Here is a 27535-nt window from a genome sequence, read left to right as displayed (position 1 = left end):
AGTAACGTGCAGTCACGGTATGTAGTAGACACAGAGCCTCACCTGTCATACTCCAGTATACTCCAAAGTTTTGACTATAAGAATGACTAGAATCAGTGGCGGCTCCTACTTATGTTTAGAAGGGGGGCTGTCACTACCCCTGTGCCCGAAGAGAAGACAGCCAGCTGCCAGCCCTGGGTCCCGGCACCTGCGCAATGGATTCGACAGGTACCGGAACCGGCACATGCGCAGACATCATGGTGCGTCTGTGCATGCAAAACCCCCTTGCTTCTATGGACTGTATCGGCTGCAGCCCATAGACGCTGGATTGGGCTGCGCCAAAGGCAGGGATTGGCTTCCTATAGGCTTTCTGCTTATTGCAGCCTGTTCTGGCAGTCCCAGAGGGAGGAACCACCTCCCAATGGGACTGCTTTGTGTGTCTGTGACTGACAGGTAGGACTTCCAATAGGAATTCACTGCCAGTTACAATGAAGCCAGTGCAGTCACGGACTGCATATTTCTCACTGAGGCTGAGAGGGGTGGTTTACCTGGTGGGGCTGCAGTCCTGGAGCCCATAGTTAAAATCCACCACTGATTAGAATAAAACAAAGAAGAAATTTATAACTATCATATTTATATTATTTAGTGATGTGCACCGGCAATTTTTCGGGTTTTGTGTTTTGGTTTTGGGTTCGGTTCCGCGGCCGTGTTTTGGGTTCGAACGCGTTTTGGCAAAACCTCACCGAAATTTTTTTGTCGGATTCAGGTGTGTTTTGGATTCGGGTGTTTTTTTCAAAAAACCCTAAAAAACAGCTTAAATCATAGAATTTGGGGGTCATTTTGATCCCATAGTATTATTAACCTCAATAACCATAATTTACACTCATTTTTAGTCTATTCTGAACACCTCACAATATTATTTTTAGTCCTAAAATTTGCACAGAGGTCGCTGGATGACTAAGCTAAGCGACCCAAGTGGCCGACACAAACACCTGGCCCATCTAGGAGTGGCACTGCAGTGTCACGCAGGATGGCCCTTCAAATAAATACTCCCCAAACAGCACATGACACAAAGAAAAAAAGAGGCGCAATGAGGTAGCTGTGTGAGTAAGATAAGCGACCCAAGTGGCCGACACAAACACCTGGCCCATCTAGGAGTGGCACTGCAGTGTCACGCAGGATGGCCCTTCAAAAAAATACTCCCCAAACAGCACATGACGCAAAGAAAAAAAGAGGTGCAATGAGGTAGCTGTGTGACTAAGCTAAGCGACCCTAGTGGCCGACACAAACACCTGGCCCATCTAGGAGTGGCACTGCAGTGTCACGCAAGATGGCCCTTCATAAAAATACTCCCCAAACAGCACATGACGCAAAGAAAAAAAGAGGCGCAATGAGCTAGCTGTGTGACTAAGCTAAGCGACCCTAGTGGCCGACACAAACACCTGGCCCATCTAGGAGTGGCACTGCAGTGTCACGCAGGATGGCCCTTCAAAAAAATACTCCCCAAACAGCAAATGACGCAAAGAAAAAAAGAGGCGCAATGAGGTAGCTGTGTGACTAAGCTAAGCGACCCTAGTGGCCGACACAAACACCTGGCCCATCTAGGAGTGGCACTGCAGTGTCACGCAGGATGGCCCTTCAAAAAAATACTCCCCAAACAGCACATGACGCAAAGGAAAAAAGAGGCGCAATGAGGTAGCTGTGTGACTCTGCTAAGCGACCCTAGTGGCCGACACAAACACCTGGCCCATCTAGGAGTGGCACTGCAGTGTCACGCAGGATGGCCCTTCAAAAAAATACTCCCCAAACAGCACATGACGCAAAGAAAAAAAGAGGCGCAATGAGGTAGCTGTGTGACTAAGCTAAGCGACCCTAGTGGCCGACACAAACACCTGGCCCATCTAGGAGTGGCACTGCAGTGTCACGCAGGATGGCCCTTCAAAAAAATACTCCCCAAACAGCACATGACGCAAAGAAAAAAAGAGGCGCAATGAGGTAGCTGTGTGACTAAGCTAAGCGATCCTAGTGGCCGACACAAACACCTGGCCCATCTAGGAGTGGCACTGCAGTGTCACGCAGGATGGCCCTTCAAAAAAATACTCCCCAAACAGCACATGACGCAAAGAAAAATGAAAGAAAAAAGAGGTGCAAGATGGAATTGTCCTTGGGCCCTCCCACCCACCCTTATGTTGTATAAACAGGACATGCACACTTTAACGAACTCATCATTTCAGCGACAGGGTCTGCCACACGACTGTGACTGAAATGACTGGTTGGTTTGGGCCCCCACCAAAAAAGAAGCAATCAATCTCTCCTTGCACAAACTGGCTCTACGGAGGCAAGATGTCCACCTCATCATCATCGTCCGATTCATCACCCCTTTCACTGTGTACATCCCCCTCCTCACAGATTATTAATCCGTCCCCACTGGAATCCACCATCTCAGGTCCCCGTGTACTTTCTGGAGGCAATTGCTGCTGGTGAATGTCTCCACGGAGGAATTGATTATAATTCATTTTAATGAACATCATCTTCTCCACATTTTCTGGAAGTAACCTCGTACGCCGATTGCTGGCAAGGTGAGCGGCGGCACTAAACACTCTTTCGGAGTACACACTGGAGGGAGGGCAACTTAGGTAGAATAAAGCCAGTTTCTGCAAGGGCCTCCAAATTGCCTCTTTTTCCTGCCAGTATACGTACGGACTGTCTGACGTGCCTACTTGGATGCGGTCACTCATATAATCCTCCACCATTCTTTCAATGGTGACAGAATCATATGCAGTGACAGTAGACGACATGTCAGTAATCGTTGGCAGATCCTTCAGTCCGGACCAGATGTCAGCACTCGCTCCAGACTGCCCTGCATCAGCGCCAGCGGGTGGGCTCGGAATTCTTAGCCTTTTCCTCGCACCCCCAGTTGCAGGAGAATGTGAAGGAGGAGCTGTTGACGGGTCGCGTTCCGCTTGACTTGACAATTTTCTCACCAGCAGGTCTTTGAACCTCTGCAGACTTGTGTCTGCCAGAAAGAGAGATACAACGTAGGTTTTAAATCTAGGATCGAGCACGGTGGCCAAAATGTAGTGCTCTGATTTCAACAGATTGACCACCCGTGAATCCTGGTTAAGCGAATGAAGGGCTCCATCCACAAGTCCTACATGCCTAGCGGAATCGCTCTGTTTTAGCTCCTCCTTCAATGCCTCCAGCTTCTTCTGCAAAAGCCTGATGAGGGGAATGACCTGACTCAGGCTGGCAGTGTCTGAACAGACTTCACGTGTGGCAAGTTCAAAAGGTTGCAGAACCTTGCACAACGTTGAAATCATTCTCCACTGCGCTTGAGACAGGTGCATTCCACCTCCTTTGCCTATATCGTGGGCAGATGTATAGGCTTGAATGGCCTTTTGCTGCTCCTCCATCCTCTGAAGCATATAGAGGGTTGAATTCCACCTCGTTACCACCTCTTGCTTCAGATGATGGCAGGGCAGGTTCAGGTGTTTTTGGTGGTGCTCCAGTCTTCTGTACGCGGTGCCTGTACGCAGAAAGTGGCCCGCAATTCTTCTGGCCACCGACAGCATCTCTTGCACGCCCCTGTCGTTTTTTAAATAATTCTGCACCATCAAATTCAAGGTATGTGCAAAACATGGGACGTGCTGGAATTTGCCCAGATGTAATGCACGCACAATATTGCTGGCGTTGTCCGATGCCACAAATCCCCAGGAGAGTCCAATTGGGGTAAGCCATTCTGCGATGATCTTCCTCAGTTGCCGTAAGAGGTTTTCAGCTGTGTGCGTATTCTGGAAAGCGGTGATACAAAGCGTAGCCTGCCTAGGAACGAGTTGGCGTTTGCGAGATGCTGCTACTGGTGCCGCCGCTGCTGTTCTTGCAGCGGGAGGCAATACATCTACCCAGTGGGCTGTCACAGTCATGTAGTCCTGAGTCTGCCCTGCTCCACTTGTCCACATGTCCGTGGTTAAGTGGACATTGGGTACAACTGCATTTTTTAGGACACTGGTGACTCTTTTTCTGACATCTGTGTACATTCTCGGTATCGCCTGCCTAGAGAAATGGAACCTAGATGGTATTTGGTAACGGGGACACAGTACCTCAATCAAGTCTATAGTTGGGTCTGAAGTAACGATGGATACCGGAACCACGTTTCTCACCGCCCAGGCTGCCAAGGCCTCAGTTATCCGCTTTGCAGCAGGATGACTGCTGTGATATTTCATCTTCCTCGCAAAGGACGGTTGGACAGTCAATTGCTTACTGGAAGTAGTACAAGTGGTCTTCCGACTTCCCCTCTGGGATGACCATCGACTCCCAGCAGCAACAACAGCAGCGCCAGCAGCAGTAGGCGTTACACTCAAGGATGCATCGGAGGAATCCCAGGCAGGAGAGGACTCGTCAGACTTGCCAGTGACATGGCCTGCAGGACTATTGGCTTTCCTGGGTAAGGAGGAAATTGACACTGAGGGAGTTGGTGGTGTGGTTTGCGTGAGCTTGGTTACAAGAGGAAGGGATTTACTGGTCAGTGGACTGCTTCCGCTGTCGCCCAAAGTTTTTGAACTTGTCACTGACTTATGATGAATGCGCTGCAGGTGACGTATAAGGGAGGATGTTCCGAGGTGGTTAACGTCCTTACCCCTACTTATTACAGCTTGACAAAGGCAACACACGGCTTGACACCTGTTGTCCGCATTTGTGTTGAAATAATTCCACACCGAAGAGCTGATTTTTTTTGTATTTTGACCAGGCATGTCAATGGCCATATTCCTCCCAAGGACAACAGGTGTCTCCCCGGGTGCCTGACTTAAACAAACCACCTCACCATCAGAATCCTCCTTGTCAATTTCCTCCCCAGCGCCAGCAACACCCATATCCTCATCCTGGTGTACTTCAACACTGACATCTTCAATTTGACTATCAGGAACTGGACTGCGGGTGCTCCTTCCAGCACTTGCAGGGGGCGTGCAAATGGTGGAAAGCGCAAGCTCTTCCCGTCCAGTGTTGGGAAGGTCAGGCATCGCAACCGACACAATTGGACTCTCCTTGGGGAATTGTGATTTCGAAGAACACACAGTTCTTTGCTGTGCTTTTGCCAGCTTAAGTCTTTTCATTTTTCTAGCGAGAGGCTAAGTGCTTCCATCCTCATGTGAAGCTGAACCACTAGCCATGAACATAGGCCAGGGCCTCAGCCGTTCCTTGCCACTCCGTGTCGTAAATGGCATATTGGCAAGTTTACGCTTCTCCTCAGACGCTTTTAATTTTGATTTTTGGGTCATTTTACTGATCTTTTGTGTTTTGGATTTTACATGCTCTCTACTATGACATTGGGCATCGGCCTTGGCAGACGACGTTGATGGCATTTCATTGTCTCGGCCATGACTAGTGGCAGCAGCTTCAGCACGAGGTGGAAGTGGATCTTGATCTTTCCCTATTTTTTTAACCTCCACATTTTTGTTCTCCATATTTTGCGCACAACTAAAAGCCACCACAGGTATACAATGTAGATGGATGGATAGTATAGTATTATTACTTATGGACGACGAGTGACGACACAGAGGTAGGTACAGCCGTGGCCTACCATACTGCTATATATATAATATATACAGAATAATAATAATGGACCTGGTGGACACTGTCAGCAGACTGCTAAACTAGTATGAAGAAAAAAAAGCCACCACAGGTATACAATGTAGATGGATGGATAGTATACTATTATTACTTATGGACGACAAGTGACGACACAGAGGTAGGTACAGCCGTGGCCTACCGTACTGCTATATATATAATATATACAGAATAATAATAACAGACCTGGTGGACACTGTCAGCAGACTGCTAAACTAGTATGAAGAAAAAAAAGCCACCACAGGTATACAATGTAGATGGATGGATAGTATACTATTATTACTTATGGACGACAAGTGACGACACAGAGGTAGGTACAGCCGTGGCCTACCGTACTGCTATATATATAATATATACAGAATAATAATAACGGACCTGGTGGACACTGTCAGCAGACTGCTAAACTAGTATGAAGAAAAAAAAGCCACCACAGGTATACAATGTAGATGGATGGATAGTATACTATTATTACTTATGGACGACGAGTGACGACACAGAGGTAGGTACAGCCATGGCCTACCGTACTGCTATATATATAATATATACAGAATAATAATAACGGACCTGGTGGACACTGTCAGCAGACTGCTAAACTAGTATGAAGAAAAAAAAGCCACCACAGGTATACAATGTAGATGGATGGATAGTATACTATTATTACTTATGGACGACGAGTGACGACACAGAGGTAGGTACAGCCGTGGCCTACAGTACTGCTATATATATAATATATACAGAATAATAATAACGGACCTGGTGGACACTGTCAGCAGACTGCTAAACTAGTATGAAGAAAAAAAAGCCACCACAGGTATACAATGTAGATGGATGGATAGTATACTATTATTACTTATGGACGACGAGTGACGACACAGAGGTAGGTACAGCCGTGGCCTACCGTACTGCTATATATATAATATACTGTATAATAAATGGACCTGGTGGACACTGTCAACAGACTGCTAAACTACTAGTATAAAGAAAAAAAGCCACCACAGGAGTGTTTTTCAGGCAGACAAACGTATACTGGACTGGTGGTCACTGTCAGCAAAACTGTGCACTGTACTCCTGCTATAACTGCTCCCCAGTCCCCACAATTAGGCAGTGTGAGCAGTGCACTCAGCACAGATATATCATGCAGCACACTGAGCATAGATATGGTATGGAGCGTTTTTTTCAGGCAGAGAACGGATTAAACTGGTGGTCACACTCACTACTATCAGCAAAACCCTGCACTGTACTCCTAACAGCTGCTCCCCGTCCCCAATCCTCCCCACAATTATAACAATGTCACTCTTAGTCTTTTCTATTATGACTATAACGGAGAGGACGCCAGCCACGTCCTCTCCCTATCAATCTCAATGCACGTGTGAAAATGGCGGCGACGCGCGGCTGCTTATATAGAATCCGGATCTCGCGAGAATCCGACAGCGGGATGATGACGTTCGGGCGCGCTCGGTTTACCCGAGCCACACGGGAGAATCCGAGCATGGCTCGGACCCGTGTAAAAAGGCTGAAGTTCGGGGGGGTTCGGTTTCCGAGAAACCGAACCCGCTCATCACTAATATTATTCTAATCATTCTTTTTTTTTTTTTATGTTTTTATTGAGAATTTTTCAATAATGAATACAAACAGACAATCGGTATCAAAAAGCCATGTAGCATTAGAATTGTACAAATCAGAATGTGATAAGATGGAGGGGATCATAAACCGTCATCTCAAAAACGTATTCTTCAAACAACTCCCCAGAGATATAAAGAATGGCAATACACTTAACCAATAAAATAAACAGATTCGAAAGAACATTCAACCACACATTCATACCACAAGACACACAGACGAAAAAAGGGAAGGGGGGGAGGGGGGGTGGAGATCAGGACTCCTCTACCAATAGTCAAAAAGAGAGTAAATTATTTTTTTATTTTTAAAAACATATATTGGGGCAATAACAGAACAAATAGACAAAATGATCAGTCATCAGACACAGTTTTATAAGATTAGTGATGAGCACCGGAAATTTTTCGGGTTTTGTGTTTTGGTTTTGGGTTCGGTTCCGCGGCCGTGTTTTGGGTTCGAACGCGTTTTGGCAAAACCTCACCGAATTTTTTTTGTCGGATTCGGGTGTGTTTTGGATTCGGTTTTTTTTTTTTTCAAAAAACCCTAAAAAACAGCTTAAATCATAGAATTTGGGGGTCATTTTGATCCCAAAGTATTATTAATCTCAATAACCATTATTTCCACTCATTTTCAGTCTATTCTGAACACCTCACACCTCACAATATTATTTTTAGTCCTAAAATTTGCACCGAGGTCGCTGGATGACTAAGCTCAGCGACCCAAGTGGCCGACACAAACACCTGGCCCATCTAGGAGTGGCACTGCAGTGTCACGCAGGATGTCCCTTCCAAAAAACACTCCCCAAACAGCACATGACGCAAAGAAAAAAAGAGGCGCAATGAGGTAGCTGTGTGAGTAAGTTAAGCAACCCAAGTCGCCGACACAAACACCTGGCCCATCTAGGAGTGGCACTGCAGTGTCACGCAGGATGGCCCTTCCAAAAAACACTCCCCAAACAGCACATGACGCAAAGAAGAAAAAAAAGAGGCGCAATGAGGTAGCTGTGTGAGTAAGATAAGCGACCCAAGTGGCCGACACAAACACCTGGCTCATCTAGGAGTGGCACTGCAGTGTCACGCAGGATGGCCCTTCCAAAAAACACTCCCCAAACAGCACATGACGCAAAGAAAAAAAGAGGCGCAATGAGGTAGCTGTGTGACTAAGATAAGCGACCCAAGTGGCCGACACAAACACCTGGCCCATCTAGGAGTGTCACTGCAGTGTCACGCAGGATGGCCCTTCCAAAAAACACTCCCCAAACTGCACATGACGCAAAGAAAAAAAGAGGCGCAATGAGGTAGCTGTGTGAGCAAGATAAGCGACCCAAGTGGCCGACACAAACACCTGGCCCATCTAGGAGTGTCACTGCAGTGTCACGCAGGATGGCCCTTCCAAAAAACACTCCCCAAACAGCACATGACGCAAAGAAAAAAAGAGGCGCAATTAGGTAGCTGTGTGAGTAAGATAAGCGACCCAAGTGGCCGACACAAACACCTGGCCCATCTAGGAGTGGCACTGCAGTGTCACGCAGGATGGCCCTTCCAAAAAACACTCCCCAAACAGCACACGACGCAAAGAAAAAGAGAGGCGCAATTAGGTAGCTGTGTGAGTAAGATAAGCGACCCAAGTGGCCGACACAAACACCTGGCCCATCTAGGAGTGGCACTGCAGTGTCACGCAGGATGGCCCTTCCAAAAAACACTCCCCAAACAGCACATGACACAAAGAAGAAAAAAAGAGGCGCAATGAGGTAGCTGTGTGACTAAGATAAGCGACCAAAGTGGCCGACACAAACACCTTGCCCATCTAGGAGTGCCACTGCAGTGTCACGCAGGATGGCCCTTCAAAAAACTAGTCCCCAAACAGCACATGACGCAAAGAAGAAAAAAAAGAGGCGCAATGAGGTAGCTGTGTGACTAAGCTAAGCGACCCTAGTGGCCGACACAAACACCTGGCCCATCTAGGAGTGGCACTGCAGTGTCAGGCAGGATGGCCCTTCCAAAAAACATCCCCCAAACAGCACATGACGCAAAGAAAAATGAAAGAAAAAAGAGGTGCAAGATGGAATTGTCCTTGGGCCCTCCCACCCACCCTTATGTTGTATAAACAGGACATGCACACTTTAACCAACCCATCATTTCAGTGACAGGGTCTGCCACACGACTGTGACTGAAATGACGGGTTGGTTTGGACCCCCACCAAAAAAGAAGCAATTAATCTCTCCTTGCACAAACTGGCTCTACAGAGGCAAGATGTCCACCTCATCATCATCCTCCGATATATCACCGTGTACATCCCCCTCCTCACAGATTATCAATTCGTCCCAACTGGAATCCACCATCTCAGCTCCCTGTGTACTTTGTGGAGGCAATTGCTGCTGGTCAATGTCTCCACGGAGGAATTGATTATAATTCATTTTAATGAACATCATCTTCTCCACATTTTCTGGATGTAACCTCGTACGCCGATTGCTGACAAGGTGAGCGGCGGCACTAAACACTCTTTCGGAGTACACACTTGTGGGAGGGCAACTTAGGTAGAATAAAGCCAGTTTGTGCAAGGGCCTCCAAATTGCCTCTTTTTCCTGCCAGTATAAGTACGGACTGTCTGACGTGCCTACTTGGATGCGGTCACTCATATAATCCTCCACCATTCTTTCAATGGGGAGAGAATCATATGCAGTGACAGTAGACGACATGTCCGTAATCGTTGTCAGGTCCTTCAGTCCGGACCAGATGTCAGCATCAGCAGTCACTCCAGACTGCCCTGCATCACCGCCAGCGGGTGGGCTCGGAATTCTGAGCCTTTTCCTCGCACCCCCAGTTGCGGGAGAATGTGAAGGAGGAGATGTTGACAGGTCGCGTTCCGCTTGACTTGACAATTTTGTCACCAGCAGTTCTTTGAACCCCAGCAGACTTGTGTCTGCCGGAAAGAGAGATCCAAGGTAGGTTTTAAATCTAGGATCGAGCTCGGTGGCCAAAATGTAGTGCTCTGATTTCAACAGATTGACCACCCGTGAATCCTTGTTAAGCGAATTAAGGGCTCCATCCACAAGTCCCACATGCCTAGCGGAATCGCTCTGTGTTAGCTCCTCCTTCAATGTCTCCAGCTTCTTCTGCAAAAGCCTGATGAGGGGAATGACCTGACTCAGGCTGGCAGTGTCTGAACTGACTTCACGTGTGGCAAGTTCAAAAGGTTGCAGAACCTTGCACAACGTTGAAATCATTCTCCACTGCGCTTGAGACAGGTGCATTCCACCTCCTATATCGTGGTCAGTTGTATAGGCTTGAATGGCCTTTTGCTGCTCCTCCAACCTCTGAAGCATATAGAGGGTTGAATTCCACCTTGTTACCAATTCTTGCTTCAGATGATGGCAGGGCAGGTTCAGGCGTTTTTGGTGGTGCTCCAGTCTTCTGTACGTGGTGCCTGTACGCCGAAAGTGTCCCACAATTCTTCTGGCCACCGACAGCATCTCTTGCACGCCCCTCTCGTTTTTTAAATAATTCTGCACCACCAAATTCAAGGTATGTGCAAAACATGGGACGTGCTGGAATTTGCCCAGATTTAATGCACACACAATATTGCTGGCGTTGTCCGATGCCACAAATCCACAGGAGAGTCCAATTGGGGTAAGCCATTCTGCGATGATCTTCCTCAGTTGCCGTAAGAGGTTTTTAGCTGTGTGCGTATTCTGGAAAGCGGTGATACAAAGCGTAGCCTGCCTAGGAAAGAGTTGGCGTTTGCGAGATGCTGCTACTGGTGCCGCCGCTGCTGTTCTTGCGGCGGGAGTCCATACATCTACCCAGTGGGCTGTCACAGTCATATAGTCCTGAGCCTGCCCTGCTCCACTTGTCCACATGTCCGTGGTTAAGTGGACATTGGGTACAACTGCATTTTTTAGGACACTGGTGAGTCTTTTTCTGAGGTCTGTGTACATTTTCGGTATCGCCTGCCTAGAGAAATGGAACCTAGATGGTATTTGGTACCGGGGACACAGTACCTCCAACAAGTCTCTAGTTGGCTCTGCAGTAATGATGGATACCGGAACCACGTTTCTCACCGCCCAGGATGCCAAGGCCTCAGTTATCCGCTTTGCAGCAGGATGACTGCTGTGATATTTCATCTTCCTCGCAAAGGACTGTTGGACAGTCAATTGCTTGGTGGAAGTAGTAAAAGTGGTCTTACGAGTACGACTTCCCCTCTGGGATGACCATCGACTCCCAGCAGCAACAACAGCAGCGCCAGCAGCAGTAGGCGTTACACGCAAGGATGCATCGGAGGAATCCCAGGCAGGAGAGGACTCGTCAGAATTGCCAGTGACATGGCCTGCAGGACTATTGGCATTCCTGGGGAAGGAGGAAATTGACACTGAGGGAGTTGGTGGGGTGGTTTGCGTGAGCTTGGTTACAAGAGGAAGGGATTTACTGGTCAGTGGACTGCTTCCGCTGTCGCCCAAAGTTTTTGAACTTGTCACTGACTTATGATGAATGCGCTGCAGGTGACGTATAAGGGAGGATGTTCCGAGGTGGTTAACGTCCTTACCCCTACTTATTACAGCTTGACAAAGGCAACACACGGCTTGACAAATGTTGTCCGCATTTCTGTTGAAATACTTCCACACCGAAGAGCTGATTTTTTTGGTATTTTCACCAGGCATGTCAATGGCCCTATTCCTCCCACGGACAACAGGTGTCTCCCCGGGTGCCTGACTTAAACAAACCACCTCACCATCAGAATCCTCCTGGTCAATTTCCTCCCCAGCGCCAGCAACACCCATATCCTCCTCATCCTGGTGTACTTCAACACTGACATCTTCAATCTGACTATCAGGAACTGGACTGCGGGTGCTCCTTCCAGCACTTGCAGGGGGCGTGCAAATGGTGGAAGGCGCATGCTCTTCACGTCCAGTGTTGGGAAGGTCAGGCATCGCAAACGACACAATTGGACTCTCCTTGTGGATTTGTGATTTCGAAGAACGCACAGTTCTTTGCGGTGCTTTTGCCAGCTTGAGTCTTTTCATTTTTCTAGCGAGAGGCTGAGTGCTTCCATCCTCATGTGAAGCTGAACCACTAGCCATGAACATAGGCCAGGGCCTCAGCCGTTCCTTGCCACTCCGTGTGGTAAATGGCATATTGGCAAGTTTACGCTTCTCCTCCGACAATTTTATTTTAGATTTTCGAGTCCTTTATTTACTGATATTTGGTGTTTTGGATTTTACATGCTCTGTACTTTGACATTGGGCATCGGCCTTGGCAGACGACGTTGCTGGCATTTCATCGTCTCGGCCATGACTAGTGGCAGCAGCTTCAGCACGAGGTGGAAGTCGATCTTGATCTTTCCCTATTTTTGGAACCTCAACATTTTTGTTCTCCATATTTTAATAGGCACAACTAAAAGGCACCTCAGGTAAACAATGGAGATGGATGGATACTAGCATACTTATGGATGGACGAGCGACTGCCGACACAGAGGTAGCTACAGCCGTGGACTACCGTACTGCGTCTGCTGCTAATATAGACTGGATGATAATGATATAAAAAATATATATATATCACTACTGCAGCCGGACAGGTATATATTATATAATGACGGACCTGCTGGACACTGTCAGCACTGCAGACTCCTAAAGTAAGCTACTAGTATCAAGAAAATAGAAAAAAAAAAACACCACAGGTAGGTGGTATACAATTATGGATGGACGAGCGACTGCCGACACAGAGGTAGCTACAGCCGTGGACTACCGTACTGCGTCTGCTGCTAATATAGACTGGATGATAATGATATAAAAAATGTATATAGATCACTACTGCAGCCGGACAGGTATATATTATATAATGACGGACCTGCTGGACACTGTCAGCAGCACTGCAGACTCCTAAAGTAAGCTACTAGTAGTATCAAGAAGATAGAAAAAAAAAAAACACCACAGGTAGGTGGTATACAATTATGGATGGACGAGCGACTGCCGACACAGAGGTAGCTACAGCCGTGGACTACCGTACTGCGTCTGCTGCTAATATAGACTGGATGATAATGATATAAAAAATATATATATATCACTACTGCAGCCGGACAGGTATATATTATATAATGACGGACCTGCTGGACACTGTCAGCAGCACTGCAGACTCCTAAAGTAAGCTACTAGTAGTATCAAGAAGATAGAAAAAAAAAAAACACCACAGGTAGGTGGTATACAATTATGGATGGACGAGCGACTGCCAACACAGAGGTAGCTACAGCCGTGGACTACCGTACTGCGTCTGCTGCTAATATAGACTGGATGATAATGATATAAAAAATATATATATATCACTACTGCAGCCGGACAGGTATATATTATATAATGACGGACCTGCTGGACACTGTCAGCACTGCAGACTCCTAAAGTAAGCTACTAGTATCAAGAAGATAGAAAAAAAAAACACCACAGGTAGGTGGTATACAATTATGGATGGACGAGCGACTGCCGACACAGAGGTAGCTACAGCTGTGGACTACCGTACTGCGCCTGCTGCTAATATAGACTGGATGATAATGATATAAAAAATATATATATATCACTACTGCAGCCGGACAGGTATATATTATATAATGATGGACCTGCTGGACACTGTCAGCACTGCAGACTCCTAAAGTAAGCTACTAGTATCAAGAAGATAGAAAAAGAAAAAAAACACCACAGGTAGGTGGTATACAATTATGGATGGACGAGCGACTGCCGACACAGAGGTAGCTACAGCCGTGGACTACCGTACTGCGTCTGCTGCTAATATAGACTGGATGATAATGATATAAAAAATATATATATATATCACTACTGCAGCCGGACAGGTATATATTATATAATGACGGACCTGCTGGACACTGTCAGCAGCACTGCAGACTCCTAAAGTAAGCTACTAGTAGTATCAAGAAGATAGAAAAAAAAAAAAAAACACCACAGGTAGGTGGTATACAATTATGGATGGACGAGCGACTGCCGACACAGAGGTAGCTACAGCCGTGGACTACCGTACTGCGTCTGCTGCTAATATAGACTGGATGATAATGATATAAAAAATATATATATATCACTACTGCAGCCGGACAGGTATATATTATATAATGACGGACCTGCTGGACACTGTCAGCAGCACTGCAGACTCCTAAAGTAAGCTACTAGTAGTATCAAGAAGATAGAAAAAAAAAAACACCACAGGTAGGTGGTATACAATTATGGATGGACGAGCGACTGCCGACACAGAGGTAGCTACAGCCGTGGACTACCGTACTGCGTCTGCTGCTAATATAGACTGGATGATAATGATATAAAAAATATATATATATCACTACTGCAGCCGGACAGGTATATATTATAATGACGGACCTGCTGGACACTGTCAGCACTGCAGACTCCTAAAGTAAGCTACTAGTATCAAGAAGATAGAAAAAAAAAAAAACACCACAGGTAGGTGGTATACAATTATGGATGGACGAGCGACTGCCGACACAGAGGTAGCTACAGCCGTGGACTACCGTACTGCGTCTGCTGCTAATATAGACTGGATGATAATGATATAAAAAATATATATATATCACTACTGCAGCCGGACAGGTATATATTATAATGACGGACCTGCTGGACACTGTCAGCACTGCAGACTCCTAAAGTAAGCTACTAGTATCAAGAAGATAGAAAGAAAAAAAAACACCACAGGTAGGTGGTATACAATTATGGATGGACGAGCGACTGCCGACACAGAGGTAGCTACAGCCGTGGACTACCGTACTGCGTCTGCTGCTAATATAGACTGGATGATAATGATATAAAAAAAAAATATATATATATATATATCTCTACTGCAGCCGGACAGGTATATATTATATAATTAATGACGGACCTGCTGGACACTGTCAGCAGAATGCGTTTATAGAATAAAAACACCACACGACGAGTGTTTAACTTTTTCAGGCAGACAATCACAATATACTGGTGGTCAGACAGTGGTCACTGGTCAGTCACACTGGCAGTGGCACTCTAGCAGCAAAAGTGTGCACTGTTAAATAATATGTACTCCTGCTACTGCTCCCCAGTCTCCCCCACAATTAAGCTGTGTGAGCACTGAGCACTCAGCACAGTCAGATATACATAGATGTTGCAGCACACTGAGGCTGAGCACAGATATGGTATACTGTTACTGTGTCACTGTGTATCGTTTTTTTTCAGGCAGAGAACGGATTATATTAAATAATAATATAATAAAACTGCACTGGTGGTCACTGGTCAGTCACTAGTAAACTCTGCACTCTCTGAGTACTCCTAAGCTCCAGTAAATCAAGTGTCTCACTCTCACTCTCTCTCTTCTAATCTAAATGGAGAGGACGCCAGCCACGTCCTCTCCCTATGAATCTCAATGCACGTGTGAAAATGGCGGCGACGCGCGGCTCCTTATATAGAATCCGAGTCTCGCGATAGAATCCGAGCCTCGCGAGAATCCGACAGCGGGATGATGACGTTCGGGCGCGCTCGGGTTAGCTGAGCAAGGCGGGAAGATCCGAGTCTGCCTCGGATCCGTGTAAAAAGGCTGAAGTTCAGGGGGGTTCGGATTCCGAGGAACCGAACCCGCTCATCACTATATAAGATGTCAACGAAAGGCCATCAAACAGTTGTAATATATGAGTGCACTGCAAAGGAGCTAAGGATTCCACCAGGGGGCCCCATTTCTTATAAAAGTGGGTTACTTTGGTACCTAAATCTGGCAAGGTGGATTGCCTCTCAAAGTATAATAGTGTTATCAAAGAAGATTTCAAAACTTCCAACCTTGGGGGGGACGCACAGATCCATTGAGTTAAAATCAGTTTCTTCCCAACTGTAAGAATCACCCATAATAGGGGAATAAAATTTGAGTGAGAGCGAGGTAAGTTCCAGGTCAAAACAAACATGCCCAGAAAGGAATCGGGAGTCAGGGGGATGTTAATACCAAAAGTGTGGCTTATGTGCCATTGTACCTTGTGCCAAAACTTCATTATCTTGGGGCAATGCCAGAAATTATGCATAAAGGAGGCATCTGGTGCCTTACACTTGGGGCACCTGCCTGATTCCGCAGGAACCATATGTTTCCGCCTTCCCGGCGATATATAGGCTCTGTGTAAAAACTTGTAATGAGTTTCCTGCAGTTGGGAAGAGTGTAACACTTTAAATACATTTGGTACAACTTTAAAGGTATCTGCCCAAGCTACATTCCCGGGAAAAATCAACACTCCACCTCTGTGACCAAAGTAACCACATCTTATTTAACTTATTACTCGTAAGTAGTAGGTCCCAGTGAATCCATTGGGTCTTAAAACCTTATTTGTTCATCCTAGTGAGCAAAGCTACCAGGGGATCAGGCCCATCCTCTGACCTCCACACAGGCGGTAAGGACTGGACATAGTGGCACAGTTGGAGATACATAAAAAAGTCTGAGCAATGAAGTCCAAACTTCTCCACTAGGTCCTGAAAGGAGTACAGAACACCTCCTGGATCAAAAACATCTCTCACCACCGCTATACCTTTCTGTTTCCAATTTTGAAACCTGATGTTTTCCAAAGCCGGTGTAAAACAAGGGTTGCACAAAAATGGAATAAATCTAGATTGCCCAGGATGTCTATCTAAGGCAAAATTTATGGTCCCCCAAGCTTGGTAAGTATATTGTTCTTGACACTTAAGGGTAACAGATTTTTGGGGGTATGTATCAGTGCACGCAGATCATACGGTGCCACAAGGGCTTGTTCAATATCATAGTTAGCATAGGTGGAAGACTCTAAAAGAAACTGCCCTGGAGAACGCTGCTAAATCCGGTACCGCTAGACCCCATTGGGTTTCTTAAGCTTGAGTTTCGATAGGGCTATGTGGGATCGTTTTCCACTCCATAAAAATTTCGTGAATAAGCAAGAAGATCAGCCTTGTTAAGTTGAAGAGGTAATAATTGAAGAGCATAAGAAATCTTAGGGAATATGATGCTTTTTAGTACGGCTACTCTACCTAGTAAGGAGATAGGGAGTGTAGACCAAGGAAATAAAGATTGCGACACCTTAGTCAGGATAGGAGAAAAATTAACTGAATAAAGATTTGAAAGCTCTATAGGGATAAGGATGCCCAAGTATTTAAGTGTGGAAGTGTTAAATGTAAATTGCGACAGGACAGGAGAGGAGGCCATGTGATGTGTAATGCGGAGGGGTTAAGTGGTAAAAGTTCAGATTTAGACATGTTAATTCTATATCCTGCAAAGGAGCCGAACTTGAATAGCAAGGACATTAGGGCTGGTATCGATTTGTGGGGGTCTGTAATAAACATTTTTGCTAACATGTCGTCAGCAAAAAGGCTTAATTTCAATTCTTGATGACCGATAGAAATTCCAGAAAACTGTGGGAGTTCTCTCAAAGCTACAGCCAGAGGCTCTATAGCAAGGGCGAACAGTAAGGGGGATAGGGGGCAGGCCTGTCGGGTACCTCTATGCAATTGCACTGGTTCAGAGAGATAGCCATTGCAGAGTATACGTGAGCTCGAGGAGGCATACAGGGTCTGCAGCACACTGGAGAGGCCCAGCGGAAACCCGAAGTGTGATAACGTAGTAAACAGATGATCCCAACTGACTAAATCATAAGCTTTCTCAGCATCTATAGACAATATAAACAAGTGTGGGTTCTGGTCCCCACTGAGCCCCACCCAGTGCGCCGCAGCCAGGACTTTTCGAATATTGTTAGAGGAGTGCCGCCCAGTGATAAATCCAGTCTGGTCTATATGAATTAAAGAGGGTAAAAGGGGTTTTAATCTGTCTGCTAAAATTTTTGTAAATAATTTGTAATCTACATTAAGTAGTGAGATGGGCCTATAGCTGCCTGGGAGATTAAGGTCTTTCCCCGGTTTAGGGAGAAGACGAATCATGGCGTCATTAAAGTATCGTGGGATTTTATGGGAACATAAAATAACGTTGAACACGTCTGTCAGGGTTGTCACTATGCAAGAATGTAGGATTTTATAAAATTCCCCTGAAAAACCATCGGAACCTGAAGTCTTAACTGGCTTCAGAGACCTTATTGCTTTCTCAACTTCTGGAAGAGTAATTGGAGCACAGATGCCATTAGCCAGAAAAGAATCAAGAACCGGTAACTGCAGAGATTGCCAAAAAGAAGATTTAGAATCCAAATCAATCTGGGGGGTTGCATATATATCCGAGTAAAAACCAGAAAGCACAGCCGCTATATCTCTAGATTCTGTAGCAAGGGAAGCATCAGAGCATTTAAGCGCCTGTATAAGCGAGTCTGGAGAAACTCCCTTTAATAAATTTGATAACAGTCGTCCTGTTTTATTTCCAAAACGGTGAAACATGATTTTTATGGAAGGCATGTCTATCTCCTAAGGTTTTTAAAGTGGCCTCAAAGTGGGTTTTAGCTGCAAGGTAGAGACATCTGGAGGATAATGTGGGTTTCGTCTTAAAAGTAGTATAAGTCTCAGTCAATGTCTGTTGGGCTAATTTAAAAGTTGTAGCAAACTGCTTTTTGCGGCGAGATACAAATTCTATTATACGACCTCGAAGAACAGCTTTTGCGGCCTGCCAAAAAAGTTGAGGGTCAGTTAGAGCCATGTCAGCATTTTCCTTTTGAAAGTCCTCCCAAAACACTATCAATTGTTCCCTAAAGGAAACAGAGGAGGCAAAATCAGTAGGAAATCGCCACCTCCTAAAAGCACCCACATCCAGAGAAGTAGAAAATTCCACCCAAACCAAAGAATGATCAGAGATGGCGATAGGTTCTATACTAGTCTGCACCGAACTGGGGATTAAAGAATCAGACAATGGGAGGAAGCCTATACGTGACAATGTATGATGAGCGGCAGAGAGACATGTAAATTCCTTCTCCATAGGGTGAAAGAATCTCCACACATCAGTAGTCTTCAATTGTTGCATTATATATGGAATACCAAGTTTGGGAGGAAGGGGGGGGGATCTCGAGCGTGTGGAAGAATTAGTATCCAGCATTTTCGAGGATATCATATTGAAATCCCCGCCTATAATTAACGGCATAGATGAATACGGGAGAAGTTTTGAAATGAGTAGGCGGATACATTGTTTAAAGTACTTATTGGGGGCATAAACGGCACAGAAAACATATCTCATATTATAAACATCAATTTCCAGTACTATAAACCGGCCTTCTGGGTCTGGGACAGATGTTATTATTAGAGATGTGCACCGGACATTTTTCGGGTTTTGTGTTTTGGTTGTGGATTCGGTTCCCCGGCCGTGTTTTGGATTTGGACACGTTTTGGCAAAACCTCCCTGAAATTTTTTTATCGGATTCGGGTGTGTTTTGGATTCGGGTTTTTCTTTTTTCAAAAAACCCTCAAAAACAGCTTAATCATAGAATTTGGGGTAATTTTGATCCCATAGTATTATTAACCTCAATACCATAATTTCCACTCATTTCTAGTCTATTCTGAACACCTCACACCTCACAATATTATTTTTAGTCCTAAAATTTGCACCGAGGTCGCTGGATGACTAAGCTAAGCGACCCAAGTGGCCGGCACAAACACCTGGCCCATCTAGGAGTGGCACTGCAGTGTCAGACAGGATGGCACTTAAAAAAATTGGCCCTAAACATCACATGATGCAAAGATAAATTAAAGAAAAAAGAGGTGCAAGATGGAATTGTCCTTGGGCCCTCCCACCCACCCTTATGTTGTATAAACAGGACATGCACACTTTAACAAACCCATCATTTCAGTGACAGGGTCTGCCACACAACTGTGGCAGAAATGACTATTTGGTTTGGGCCCCCACCAAAAAAGAAGCAATCAATCTCTCCTTGCACAAACTGGCTTTACAGAGGCAAGATGTCCACCTCCTCCTCATCCTCCGATTCCTCACCCCTTTCACTGTGTACATCTCCCTCCTCACAGATTATTAATTCGTCCCCACTGGAATCCACCATCTCAGGTCCCTGTGTACTTTCTGGAGGCAATTGCTGGTGAATGTCTCCACGGAGGAATTGATTATAATTCATTTTAATGAACATCATCTTCTCCACATTTTCTGGAAGTAACCTTGTACGCCGATTGCTGACAAGGTGAGCGGCTGCACTAAACACTCTTTCGGAGTACACACTGGAGGGGGGGCATCTTAGGTAAAATAAGCCAGTTTGTGCAAGGGCCTCCAAATTGCCTCTTTTTCCTGCCAATATACGTACGGACTGTCTGACGTGCCTACTTGGATGCGGTCACTCATATAATCCTCCACCATTCTTTCAATGGTGACAGAATCATATGCAGTGACAGTAGACGACATGTCAGTAATCGTTGGCAGGTCCTTCAGCCCGGACCAGATGTCAGTACTCGCTCCAGACTGCCCTGCATCACCGCCAGCGGTTGGGCTCGGAATTCTTAGCCTTTTCCTCGCAGTCCCAGTTGCGGGAGAATGTGAAGGAGGAGCTGTTGACGGGTCACGTTCCGCTTGACTTGACAAGTGTCTCACCAGCAGGTCTTTGCACCTCTGCACACTTATGCCTGCTGGAAAGAGAGATACAACGTAGGCTTTAAACTAGAGATGAGCGGGTTCGGTTCCTCGGAATCCGAACCCGCCCGAACTTCAGGTTTTTTTACACGGGTCCGAGCGACTCGGATCTTCCCGCCTTGCTCGGTTAACCCGAGCGCGCCCGAACGTCATCATCCCGCTGTCGGATTCTCGCGAGGCTCGGATTCTATCGCGAGACTCGGATTCTATATAAGGAGCCGCGCGTCGCCGCCATTTTCACACGTGCATTGAGATTCATAGGGAGAGGACGTGGCTGGCGTCCTCTCCGTTTATAGAGAAGAGAGTGAGACTAGAGTAGAGAGAGACACAGTATTTACTTTAGTAATTTTGGGGAGCATTAGGAGGAGTACTACTACTTGCTGAAGTGATAGTGTGACTGTATATCTGACTTGTGGGGGAGACAGTGGGGAGCAGTTAGAGTCTGAGAGCAGGAGTACATATTTTAACGTACAGTGCACACTTTTGCTGCCAGAGTGCCACACTGCCATTGTGACCACACTGACCACCAGTATATATTGTTATTGTCTGCTTAGGATTACTACTTGCAAGTTGCTGATAGTGTGACCAGTGACCTGACCACCAGTTTAATTAATCACCACCAGTTTAATATATAAATATATATATATATAATTGTATATAATATATATATATAATTCTATACCACCTACCCGTGTTTTTTTTTTTTTCTTTCTTCTTGATACATACTACTATAGTAGCTTACTGTAGCAGTCTGCGGTGCTGCTGAGCTGACAGTGTCCAGCAGGTCCGTCATCAGTCATTACATAATAAATATATATACCTGTCCGGCTGCAGTACTAGTGATATTATATATATATATATTAATTTCATCTCATTATCATCCAGTCTATATTAGCAGCAGACACAGTATGGTAGTCCACGGCTGTAGCTACCTCTGTGTCGGCAGTCGCTGGTCCATCCATAATTGTATACCACCTACCCGTGTTTTTTTTTTTTTCTTTCTTCTTGATACATACTACTATAGTAGCTTACTGTAGCAGTCTGCGGTGCTGCTGAGCTGACAGTGTCCAGCAGGTCCGTCATCAGTCATTACATAATAAATATATATACCTGTCCGGCTGCAGTACTAGTGATATTATATATATATATATTCATTTCATCTCATTATCATCCAGTCTATATTAGCAGCAGACACAGTACGGTAGTCCACGGCTGTAGCTACCTCTGTGTCGGCAGTCGCTGGTCTATCCATAATTGTATACCACCTACCCGTGGTTTTTTTTTTTTCTTTCTTCTTGATACATACTACTATAGTAGCTTACTGTAGCAGTCTGCGGTGCTGCTGAGCTGACAGTGTCCAGCAGGTCCGTCATCAGTCATTACATAATAAATATATATACCTGTCCGGCTGCAGTACTAGTGATATTATATATATATATATATATATATATATATATATATTCATTTCATCTCATTATCATCCAGTCTATATTAGCAGCAGACACAGTACGGTAGTCCACGGCTGTAGCTACCTCTGTGTCGGCAGTCGCTGGTCCATCCATAATTGTATACCACCTACCCGTGGTTTTTTTTTTTTTTTCTTCTTGATACATACTACTATAGTAGCTTACTGTAGCAGTCTGAGGTGCTGCTGAGCTGACAGTGTCCAGCAGGTCCGTCATCAGTCATTACATAATAAATATATATACCTGTCCGGCTGCAGTACTAGTGATATTATATATATATATATATATATATATATATATATATATTAATTTCATCTCATTATCATCCAGTCTATATTAGCAGCAGACACAGTATGGTAGTCCACGGCTGTAGCTACCTCTGTGTCGGCAGTCGCTGGTCCATCCATAATTGTATACCACCTACCCGTGGTTTTTTTTTCATTCTTCTTGATACATACTACTATAGTAGCTTACTGTAGCAGTCTGCGGTGCTGCTGAGCTGACAGTGTCCAGCAGGTCCGTCATCAGTCATTACATAATAAATATATATACCTGTCCGGCTGCAGTACTAGTGATATTATATATATATATATATATATATATTAATTTCATCTCATTATCATCCAGTCTATATTAGCAGCAGACACAGTACGGTAGTCCACGGCTGTAGCTACCTCTGTGTCGGCAGTCGCTGGTCCATCCATAATTGTATACCACCTACCCGTGTTTTTTTTTTTTCTCTTTCTTCTTGATACATACTACTATAGTAGCTTACTGTAGCAGTCTGCGGTGCTGCTGAGCTGACAGTGTCCAGCAGGTCCTTCATCAGTCATTACATAATAAATATATATACCTGTCCGGCTGCAGTACTAGTGATATTATATATATATATATTAATTTCATCTCATTATCATCCAGTCTATATTAGCAGCAGACACAGTACGGTAGTCCACGGCTGTAGCTACCTCTGTGTCGGCAGTCGCTCGTCCATCCATAAGTATACTAGTATCCATCCATCTCCATTGTTTACCTGAGGTGCCTTTTAGTTGTGCCTATTAAAATATGGAGAACAAAAATGTTGAGGTTCCAAAATTAGGGAAAGATCAAGATCCACTTCCACCTCGTGCTGAAGCTGCTGCCACTAGTCATGGCCGAGACGATGAAATGCCAGCAACGTCGTCTGCCAAGGCCGATGCCCAATGTCATAGTACAGAGCATGTAAAATCCAAAACACCAAATATCAGTAAAAAAAGGACTCCAAAATCTAAAATAAAATTGTCGGAGGAGAAGCGTAAACTTGCCAATATGCCATTTACCACACGGAGTGGCAAGGAACGGCTGAGGCCCTGGCCTATGTTCATGGCTAGTGGTTCAGCTTCACATGAGGATGGAAGCACTCAGCCTCTTGCTAGAAAAATGAAAAGACTCAAGCTGGCAAAAGCACCGCAAAGAACTGTGCATTCTTCGAAATCCCAAATCCACAAGGAGAGTCCAATTGTGTCGGTTGCGATGCCTGACCTTCCCAACACTGGACGTGAAGAGCATGCGCCTTCCACCATTTGCACGCCCCCTGCAAGTGCTGAAAGGAGCACCCGCAGTCCAGTTCCTGATAGTCAGATTGAAGATGTCAGTGTTGAAGTACACCAGGATGAGGAGGATATGGGTGTTGCTGGCGCTGGGGAGGAAATTGACAAGGAGGATTCTGATGGTGAGGTGGTTTGTTTAAGTCAGGCACCCGGGGAGACACCTGTTGTCCGTGGGAGGAATAGGGCCGTTGACATGCCTGGTGAAAATACCAAAAAAATCAGCTCTTCGGTGTGGAAGTATTTCAACAGAAATGCGGACAACATTTGTAAAGCCGTGTGTTGCCTTTGTCAAGCTGTAATAAGTAGGGGTAAGGACGTTAACCACTTCGGAACATCCTCCCTTATACGTCACCTGCAGCGCATTCATAATAAGTCAGTGACAAGTTCAAAAACTTTGGGCGACAGCGGAAGCAGTCCACTGACCAGTAAATCCCTTCCTCTTGTAACCAAGCTCATGCAAACCACCCCACCAACTCCCTCAGTGTCAATTTCCTCCTTCCCCAGGAATGCCAATAGTCCTGCAGGCCATGTCACTGGCAATTCTGACGAGTCCTCTCCTGCCTGGGATTCCTCCGATGCATCCTTGCGTGTAACGCCTACTGCTGCTGGCGCTGCTGTTGTTGCTGCTGGGAGTCGATGGTCATCCCAGAGGGGAAGTCGTAAGCCCACTTTTACTACTTCCACCAAGCAATTGACTGTCCAACAGTCCTTTGCGAGGAAGATGAAATATCACAGCAGTCATCCTGTTGCAAAGCGGATAACTGAGGCCTTGACAACTATGTTGGTGTTAGACGTGCGTCCGGTATCCGCCGTTAGTTCACAGGGAACTAGACAATTTCTTGAGGTAGTGTGCCCCCGTTACCAAATACCATCTAGGTTCCACTTCTCTAGGCAGGCGATACCGAGAATGTACACGGACGTCAGAAAAAGACTCACCAGTGTCCTAAAAAATGCAGTTGTACCCAATGTCCACTTAACCACGGACATGTGGACAAGTGGAGCAGGGCAGGGTCAGGACTATATGACTGTGACAGCCCACTGGGTAGATGTATTGACTCCCGCCGCAAGAACAGCAGCGGCGGCACCAGTAGCAGCATCTCGCAAACGCCAACTCTTTCCTAGGCAGGCTACGCTTTGTATCACCGGTTTCCAGAATACGCACACAGCTGAAAACCTCTTACGGCAACTGAGGAAGATCATCGCGGAATGGCTTACCCCAATTGGACTCTCCTGTGGATTTGTGGCATCGGACAACGCCAGCAATATTGTGTGTGCATTAAATATGGGCAAATTCCAGCACGTCCCATGTTTTGCACATACCTTGAATTTGGTGGTGCAGAATTTTTTAAAAAACGACAGGGGCGTGCAAGAGATGCTGTCGGTGGCCAGAAGAATTGCGGGACACTTTCGGCGTACAGGCACCACGTACAGAAGACTGGAGCACCACCAAAAACGCCTGAACCTGCCCTGCCATCATCTGAAGCAAGAAGTGGTAACGAGGTGGAATTCAACCCTATATATGCTTCAGAGGTTGGAGGAGCAGCAAAAGGCCATTCAAGCCTATACAATTGAGCACGATATAGGAGGTGGAATGTACCTGTCTCAAGCGCAGTGGAGAATGATTTCAACGTTGTGCAAGGTTCTGCAACCTTTTGAACTTGCCACACGTGAAGTCAGTTCAGACACTGCCAGCCTGAGTCAGGTCATTCCCCTCATCAGGCTTTTGCAGAAGAAGCTGGAGGCATTGAAGGAGGAGCTAACACGGAGCGATTCCGCTAGGCATGTGGGACTTGTGGATGGAGCCCTTAATTCGCTTAACAAGGATTCACGGGTGGTCAATCTGTTGAAATCAGAGCACTACATTTTGGCCACCGTGCTCGATCCTAGATTTAAAACCTACCTTGGATCTCTCTTTCCGGCAGACACAAGTCTGCTGGGGTTCAAAGACCTGCTGGTGACAAAATTGTCAAGTCAAGCGGAACGCGACCTGTCAACATCTCCTCCTTCACATTCTCCCGCAACTGGGGGTGCGAGGAAAAGGCTCAGAATTCCGAGCCCACCCGCTGGCGGTGATGCAGGGCAGTCTGGAGCGACTGCTGATGCTGACATCTGGTCCGGACTGAAGGACCTGACAACGATTACGGACATGTCGTCTACTGTCACTGCATATGATTCTCTCACCATTGAAAGAATGGTGGAGGATTATATGAGTGACCGCATCCAAGTAGGCACGTCAGACAGTCCGTACTTATACTGGCAGGAAAAAGAGGCAATTTGGAGGCCCTTGCACAAACTGGCTTTATTCTACCTAAGTTGCCCTCCCACAAGTGTGTACTCCGAAAGAGTGTTTAGTGCCGCCGCTCACCTTGTCAGCAATCGGCGTACGAGGTTACTTCCAGAAAATGTGGAGAAGATGATGTTCATTAAAATGAATTATAATCAATTCCTCCGTGGAGACATTGACCAGCAGCAATTGCCTCCACAAAGTACACAGGGAGCTGAGATGGTGGATTCCAGTGGGGACGAATTGATAATCTGTGAGGAGCGGGATGTACACGGTGATATATCGGAGGATGATGATGAGGTGGACATCTTGCCTCTGTAGAGCCAGTTTGTGCAAGGAGAGATTAATTGCTTCTTTTTCGGTGGGGGTCCAAACCAACCCGTCATTTCAGTCACAGTCGTGTGGCAGACCATGTCACTGAAATGATGGGTTGGTTAAAGTGTGCATGTCCTGTTTATACAACATAAGGGTGGGTGGGAGGGCCCAAGGACAATTCCATCTTGCACCTCTTTTTTCTTTCATTTTTCTTTGCGTCATGTGCTGTTTGGGGAGTGTTTTTTGGAAGGGCCATCCTGCGTGACACTGCAGTGCCACTCCTAGATGGGCCAGGTGTTTGTGTCGGCCACTAGGGTCGCTTAGCTTACTCACACAGCTACCTCATTGCGCCTCTTTTTTTCTTCTTTGCGTCATGTGCTGTTTGGGGAGTGTTTTTTGGAAGGGCTATCCTGCGTGACACTGCAGTGCCACTCCTAGATGGGCCAGGTGTTTGTGTCGGCCACTAGGGTCGCTTATCTTACTCACACAGCTACCTCATTGCGCCTCTTTTTTTCTTTGCGTCATGTGCTGTTTGGGGAGTGTTTTTTGGAAGGGCCATCCTGCGTGACACTGCAGTGCCACTCCTAGATGGGCCAGGTGTTTGTGTCGGCCACTAGGGTCGCTTAGCTTACTCACACAGCTACCTCATTGCACCTCTTTTTTTCTTCTTTGCGTCATGTGCTGTTTGGGGAGTGTTTTTTGGAAGGGCCATCCTGCGTGACACTGCAGTGCCACTCCTAGATGGGCCAGGTGTTTGTGTCGGCCACCAGGGTCGCTTATCTTACTCACACAGCTACCTCATTGCGCCTCTTTTTTTCTTCTTTGCGTCATGTGCTGTTTGGGGAGTGTTTTTTGGAAGGGCCATCCTGCGTGACACTGCAGTGCCACTCCTAGATGGGCCAGGTGTTTGTGTCTGCCACTAGGGTCGCTTAGCTTACTCACACAGCTACCTCATTGCGCCTCTTTTTTTCTTCTTTGCGTCATGTGCTGTTTGGGGAGTGTTTTTTGGAAGGGCCATCCTGCGTGACACTGCAGTGCCACTCCTAGATGGGCCAGGTGTTTGTGTCGGCCACCAGGGTCGCTTATCTTACTCACACAGCTACCTCATTGCGCCTCTTTTTTTCTTTG

This window comes from Pseudophryne corroboree, chromosome 2 (genome assembly GCF_028390025.1).
Source record: "Pseudophryne corroboree isolate aPseCor3 chromosome 2, aPseCor3.hap2, whole genome shotgun sequence".
Taxonomy (NCBI): domain Eukaryota; kingdom Metazoa; phylum Chordata; class Amphibia; order Anura; family Myobatrachidae; genus Pseudophryne; species Pseudophryne corroboree.
The sequence above is the reverse complement of the archived record's forward strand: the minus strand, read 5'-3'. Positions refer to the sequence as shown.